Below are 8,192 nucleotides of genomic sequence, written 5' to 3' on the forward strand. Positions count from 1 at the left end.
TAACCTAACAAAAAATATAAAGTGAAAATTTGGATTGGATATTTTGGATTATCCATTTTGAAAATCTAGATTTCAAGAATGGATATCCAATCCATAAAATATATAAAATGTAGATTAGATTGATATCCAAATCAAATAAAATGGATTGGATTTTTAATAGAATGGATATTAAATGGATTGGATCATAAAAATAATAGATTGGATCATAAAAATTAGATTTTTTGTCCAACCTTAAAATTATCGTAATCCGATCTATAAGAATTATAGACGGTACAACACTTTTCCTTCCTCAACAACAATAAGTTGAGAGAAGCAAACATATAAAGAAAGATATATAAATATTTAGGCGAGTTACATCTTAAATAAAATTTATTTTTAAGTCTTTGTTAATAAGAAAATTCATTAACTAATGACATGTTTATCAATAAACTACAAATTTGCTGTGATATTAATATCTAATTTTATAAATGGATTATTTTTTGTGCTCTTATTTCATTAGTTATTTAAATATGTATAAGACCTATCTTTGAATTTCTTTTCTTGTTTATACCCCTTAAGTACTATATAGATGTGTCTTTTAATTACTAAATAATGATAAAATGATTTTAAAGCATACGTAATAAGAGTAAATTTAGTATTAACATTATTTTAAAATGTCAACAAAATCAAATTTTTAATTTTTGAGAATTATGAATCTTAATCCTAAATGCTTCAAATAAATTCAGATTTTAAGAAAATCTGTATTAACAAACCATGTCAACGAATTTGTAATTTAAAATAAAAGGTTGATGTTTTGAATCCAGCAAGATCTTTACCGGCACTCTACAGGACTGATCCATAACGTATCTACTTAAAAACTAAGAAAAGAAACTACTAGGGATATTACCCTAACACCCCTATCTAATTATCTGACACGTGTTCCATTCTTTGGTTTTATTGTCTTTTTACCTGTGCTAAAAGTTGGTTTCTGCCCTTTTTCAGCCCATGGATTCAGTTCCGATTTTACCCCCATAATTTCATTCTAATCGATGGGTTTATTGTAAAATTTTGTTTCCCGCTCATCTATGCTACTCAATTCTTTTATGATTGATTGACGTATATCTACCTTTTTTCAAAATGGAAGATTATGGATTTATCTGCTGCATTTCTCCATTTCAAATTGTCATTGAAGCCAATAGAGTGCACTAAAATTGTGTCTGGTGTGGTTCGTGCACTTGGAAGAAAGGGCAATGGTGTGGATTTTCGATTTTGGTGGTGCATTAGCGATGTTTTGTTCGCCGATTTCGGTGGTGCATTGACGAGGTTTCTATTCGTCTGGTTTTAACTACCCTCACTTCACTATTTAGGGTTTTGCTTCACTCACCCTCACTTCACTGTTTTGTGTTTTTTTGTTTTCTACTAAACTTGGGTACTTCTTCTTTGATGGTGTAGGGTTTTATCATGAGTTTGATTCCCTTCAAAACTACTATGATGCCTTAATCGATGCCAAGAAGATCATCAACAATCAAGATCGTCAACTACTATCAAGTTGGTGCGTACGATTATTTTCTTTTTCATTTTTGAAGTTTTGGATCCAACAAGATTTATTTTTGGCTACAGAAAATCGTTTATTAAGCTGGCTTCTCTAAAAATCCTTTTTATTGTGTATTATTAATTGGTGTTTGTATTTTTGTTCTACAGTTTTCTTGATCAGAAATAAAGACAATGTTTTCTTTTAGTAAAAAGGGTACATTTTTTTTCGAGAGCTATGTTTGATTATGGTTATAATTTTTAGTGTTTATTTTTGTTCGTATGTGTGTGAATTTACATTGGTGTAGAGATTTATGGATTCTACTTCTACATTTTTCTTATGATTTTTCTCTTTCTATTATTGTTACAGGACTTTGTTAAGAAAGGTGGAATACTAGCTATAACTTTTCCCCAAAAGGTATTTTTTTAGGGTTTGTGATTTTGTTTCATTTTTCTGTATGTGCTAATGTTTTTTGCAGCTATTTTTTATGGTTACATTGGTGTTCATCTTGAGTTTAATGGTAAGTGTTTTAGGTTTTATAATACATTTAGTGAAAATTGATGATTTTGTTTAATTTTTGGGTATTTTGGATGCTAAATTTAAATTGATTGAGGCTAATGGATTTATGCAATTGAAGGGTTGAATGTTTCGAGATGTTTGAAAAGAGATCCTGGAAATTTATTGAATGTATGTTTGATTTAATTGATGGTAAGGCTACTAATTAGTTTGAAATTGAAATATGAGTTTCTGATGTTGAATGGAGAGCATAATTTATGTATTCCTTTTTTTTATTAGCTTTTGATTAATGCAATGGATTGATGGCCTAGGTTAAGTGTACTACTCACGTTCCTGTTTGTCTTGTGCTGCAGATTTGAATTTTCTGGAAATTAGAGTTTGTGGAGGAAGCTTTAAAGTGGTAACTTTCATCTTATATGCATTTTATTATGTCATCTGCATGGTGCTTGGTTCTTATGATTTTTGGGCATTCATATTTGTGAAGAATATCATTCATTTTCAGAAATTATGATCCATGATACAAATTAATTTTATACTGCAGGTTACATAGTGTTGCACATGGTATTGTTGTTGTTGGTTGTGTTTTTCCCTCGGAACCAATAAATTTGCCAGGTGCATCATTTCTACTTGATCTCCCCTGGTTCTGTTTTAGTATCTAAGTATATTTTTGCTTTATCGATATTCATTATTTTGTATATGTGTAGCCAGGGTAGGGATGGAACTGTGAAAATTTGGGAGAAATGTTTTAGTTATTTAAATCTATTGGTTTTTGTCATAAGCTGTTGAGACCAAATTGTGGGTGTTTCAATTCGTGATTGGGATGTCAATTGTATAGTTGTTTCTTGAAGTTTGATTCATGACATTCGATATTGATGCATTTTGTTAGCCAATGGGATATTGGATTTTGGAGTTTCTATGTGCTGGAGGTATTGAATTAGCTTTAGTGATTTAATTGGGAGTTAGTGTATAATTATTGAATGTGATTTTGTAATCTGTAACTATTATTTTAGAAATGTAATTGCTTGAGAAGTTATGTGATTCGTGCATTTGTTTGGACTTGAAACCACTTGAGTTTCATATAAGCTAATGATTTGGTTCTAATGTTTTAATTGAATTTAAGGTTTCATTTGGTTTAGTTAAAACTTAGTTGGATGGTAGATTCAGAGGATGTTTCAAGATTAGTTGTAAAGTTCCAAGTAGAAACTGGTATTGGAGGAAACACAGGATGTGTTCGAATAAAGTGAAGAGCAAGCTTAACAAGAAATAAGTAGTTTTGTTGATTTCGTATGAATAAGTTGTGGCGCATTTTCTCACTAACTGTGTATAGCAGCAGTATATCAATCATATGAATAAGACATTTTAGTAATGGTTCCTTATACATCTCAATATATTTGCGATATTTAATGGTTCCTTATATATCTTTTTATACATCTCAATTGCTCTTCAATTTGTTAATAATAGGGGTTATGATGGTGCAACATCAAATGCATGGTCATGTGGTGTTTAGAAACTACTAAAATCCCATGGAAGAAGCAGCTGAATGTTGGCAATTCTACATCATCTATTGACAAGTCTCAGAGGAAAGGATGATATTATACTTCAATTCCACGTGTTGTTTAATGCAAGGGTATTAGTGGGCATGAACTTACTTTAAATCTTGACTTTTTCACTATAACAACATCAGTATATTTCAATATTGAAATGTTGCAGGCTTTGTGTGTTGGTTGTATTGCTACTTCGTTTAATGCTTTTAATGTAGTGTATTCCTACAAAAGTGATCATTTGAGATATTTAAAATACTGGAAGCATTTGGTACTACTCATGGACTATAATTTGGTTTATTGTTAGTTTTACAAGCCAATAGTTATGCATAGGTTTTATGCATTTGGTACTACTTTTGTTGTGTTTATGTTTCTAATCAGTTGTAACTAATTATTACAATTACAACTGATTCTAGAAGTATATATAAACTCTTGACAAACTCTCAGTGGTTAAATATCAAAATGCAAAAGATTCCTCAATATTGTGGAATGATTCATCCTAGATTAGGTTCCAATGTAGGCATATTTTTTAAATATACTGTTAGTTTTATTTCTATTTCTCTTATTAATCCAAAGTTTTATGCACCTCTATTACTAATTTTTTATTTTAAAATTTTATTGCACTTTTTTTTTGCGCTCCTAACTTTTCTACCTCAAATTTAGTCTTACTGTGCGTTAATTCGAGCTTTTCTACCTCTGATAATGATTAGTGTTTTTCAGTTTGTGCATTATGTAGGGGTTAAAATAAACCAATTTGTTCATTATTTTTGTGGTGCATCATAGTTTCTGTTGAATGAGTTCTTCTCATAATGACTAAAGATTGGTCATTTCTAATATAGTTTATTTCAAAAGGGTTCTTCTCATCATGACTAAAAGTTGGTCATTTCTATGGTGCAGATTATGGTGCAGATTGCGGTGTGAGGAAAGGATGATGGTGTTGTGCATCTTCATGTGGCAGTCATACAACCTCTATCGCAGCTGGAAAAAATGGAATTTCAATGAAGATGTACATACATGAATTCAGGAAAGTAAGTTGAATGGCTCCCTGTTCTAGGTGAGGAATGACGTCTCCCCAATTGATTACTTTTTGATTAAAATCGGGAACTAACTTGATGCTTTTTCTCTTCATGATTGTTGTGAATAAAGCACTTTGTAGACTTTTTGAAGGCTTTAATTCTCTTGCCTTCTGCCTTTTCACCTTATGTGTTTAAGTTACAACTGTTCTATTTTGTGATTCTTGCTTCACAGAAGCAATGTAAGACTCTAAATTATAGAGTACTCAAATTTTAGCTTATGTTTCTTGGTGCAAGAAATATTGGAAGGGGTAGCTGACATTGACTTGGCAATCAATCTAAAGCTCCAAGAAGATGTTCAGCATGATGAATGTCTTGATAGGAGAATTTGGAATCAGTGTGGGGGGTAATAGAATGAAGTCAATTAAGGGTATGTCTCTCAGACAACCTCTGCAGGGCCTATTGTTATTGAATGGCAGGACTTTTGTCACCTTTTTTTAATGTATTTTGGTCGGTGTACTTTCAAATGACATGGATTAGAATTGGTTAATTATGTTTAAGAATAAAGACACAAGCTACCTTATGTTTGAAATTATATATTAGTCAGAAGTACTTATCAAATTTGTTTGTGGTCAATGAAAACCTTGATCTAAAGCACGTTTAACAATGTTAGTCATTCAAACATCTCATGATGCATGTGAGAGAACCTATGTTTATTAATGGCATTCTTTTTAAATGCTAACTGAAATAAACTGAAGTAATTATTGAAAACTTTTCTCTGCATTTTTTTTCAGATTTCCTTCCATTGTTGAGTAGGTGCCAATTGCACTCAAGGATGAAGTTGTGCTTGTATATGTGTTCCTCTTGGAACTTATATAAATAAAGAAAAGTGTGTCAAATGATACATGGATCCTTTGACTTATGGCAACAAATATAAATGTCCATAGAACCCTCTACCTATTTAGTAGCACTTAAGTTTTTCTTCTTCTTTCAAGTTATCAAATTTGAATGAATGAGTATGTGGTTTGATCAAGTTGTTGGTGAACTTAATAATGAGTGATGATTAATAATACAAACAATCATGTTTATAATTCCTTTATATGTGTGTTTTATGTGTTTGTTTAATTAGATGATAAATAATTATTTAATGTGTGTTTTACCATTTGTATTAGTATATTATTTCAATTAATCATAGTATTAGTAATATTATTAATATTTGTAGTTTTAGTAAAGTTATTATTATTATTTTTATTATTGTTATTATTATTATCAAAGGGAAAGTAGCTTGCCAAATTTATGTGGGGTGCCAAATGTACAACTAAGTAAGAATCAGTGGCAAAGCAGAAGCAGTTAGGATCGTGAACATTGATGTACAAATAGTTGCCCAAATATATAAAAAATAATTACAAATTTTAAAAACAATTGTAATATAACTATTGAATTCAAATAATTTTAAAATAATATTCAAAATTCCTTAGTCAAACATGTAATTAGCTTTTAGAATACAATACAAATATTTAATTATTATTTTTAACTTTTAATCACAAGAAATAATCATTTCAATTATTTATTTATGTCAACATTATATAAAATAATTTCTTAAATTCATAATTATACATCTACTTAATTATTATTATTATATATTGTAATATGCAAAATGTTTACATTTAAAAATGCATATAATAATACAATTATTTAAATCTATTTTATACTATTCAACTTTTTATTTCTATATTACACCTTCATATTATATATAATTATATATATATATATATATATATATATATATATATATATATAATATATATATATATATATATAAATAAAATGTATTTATATAAATGTAATAACAATAATACAATTTTCTCGAAACAAAAATTATAAAAAAACAACAGCAAAGGCCTCTAAATGTAAAGAAGTATCAAAATCATGATACTCTAACTTTTTTATTAGGAATCACATCATTTCACGATATATTTACATTTTATTATGTTTACATGTTATTTTATTTAAAATATTTTAAGTTTAATTTTACTTTTTTCTGAATCCATATGTCAATACATTTTTAATTATTCTCTATTTTAAAATTTTGACTATTAACTTTTTGTGCTGTATCTGTTTTGCAAAAAATCATATTGCATACCTACATCTTATTTTAACGATAACTCACACGCACATATTTTATTTTAATATAATATATAACTGAAAAGTTTAATTGTAAATTTTAATTATATAATAATATTATTTTACTACATAACACTAATCAATTATAGTGTCAAATTTATAATTTAAAACAAACAAACAAAGTCATTGTCAAATATTAGTCATATCATTATTTATTATTTGTAGTATTGATCTATAGTCTTATCTATTTGTAGTATTCATCACTTAAAACAAACAAAGTCATTAAGTCATTATGATGCACCAATATTTTAAATAGTTTAAATTTTGTATTATTAGATCATATGTTACTTACATTTATTTGTCTTGTCTTATCTTTTCATTTTTAAAAGTATTTTTTGTTTTTTTTCTCTATTTCTAAATATCTTTTTGTAATATATTTACAAACTAAATGAATATAGTACCATTATTTTTTTTGTCATAAATTTACAAATAAATAAAAAACTAAAGTATTTCATTTAATATAATATTTAACTAAAAAATTTAATTTAAAAATTTGATCATATATGTCAATTTTAAAATTTAAACAAAGTCATATTCAAATGTTATTTTTTAATCTTAATCATTCAGAAAAAAATAATAATATACACTTTATTATTTTCATTTAAAAGAGTAGTATAAAATAATTTTTTTTAAAGTATTTTATTACCAAAAATACCTATGATTAATTATTTTAATATTTTAATATTATGTATTATCATTTTGTACGATATTCATAATAAGAAATATATCTACATTGCATTTTAAAATATATATACATTTCATTATGAAATATATATACATTTCATTTAAAAATAACAATTTTCTTAATCTTAAGTTAAAAGAAAACAAATAAATTGACCAGTGCAATAATATCTTAGCAAACACATTTTTTATTTAATATTGGTCTATCAAAAAATAATCAATAATACCTTAGGAAACACATTTTTTATTTAATATTGGTTTACTAAACAATAATAAATAAAGAATAATAATCCAAGCCTAACTACACAATAACAATTAATTAAAAGTAATCTAATAAACTAAAAATATCTTAATAGTAGAACTTCTACCCATCCATTAATTAATGTCATTCTTTACATCAATCACAAGTAAATCAACAAAATACTATAAATGACTACAAAGATTATATGATGTACTACATTAATTTTAAGAAATCAATATAAAAAAAAATGATTTTTTTTCCAAAAGAGCACTGTTTGCTCCTTTATTTACCAGCATAGCACACTGTGCCTTATATTTACATACGTAGCATTGTTTTGATTGTAGTTGGAAATTCGGTCCTCTGGGAGCCAAATTCCAATCGTTAAGCTTTTTTTTTTCAATTCCAAGTCAGAATTCGATCTCCAGGGATCCGAATTCTGAACTTGGTTTTTTTTTAAATAAATTAGAATTAATATTTTTAAAATTTTTTAATAGAATATATATAAG

General features: G+C 27.2%; 1 long non-coding RNA gene across 1 annotated transcript; it reads left to right on the plus strand.

Moving 5' to 3' along the window:
- Positions 1 to 1,391: 1,391 nt before the first annotated feature.
- LOC114173584 lies at positions 1,392 to 4,564 on the plus strand. The gene is made up of 6 exons (XR_003602525.1): positions 1,392 to 1,531; positions 1,880 to 1,927; positions 2,380 to 2,426; positions 2,568 to 2,638; positions 3,488 to 3,653; positions 4,465 to 4,564. It is a non-coding gene; the product is annotated as an uncharacterized LOC114173584 (long non-coding RNA).
- The last annotated feature ends 3,628 nt before the right edge of the window (positions 4,565 to 8,192 follow it).

This window comes from Vigna unguiculata, chromosome 1, assembly GCF_004118075.2.
Source record: "Vigna unguiculata cultivar IT97K-499-35 chromosome 1, ASM411807v1, whole genome shotgun sequence".
Taxonomy (NCBI): domain Eukaryota; kingdom Viridiplantae; phylum Streptophyta; class Magnoliopsida; order Fabales; family Fabaceae; genus Vigna; species Vigna unguiculata.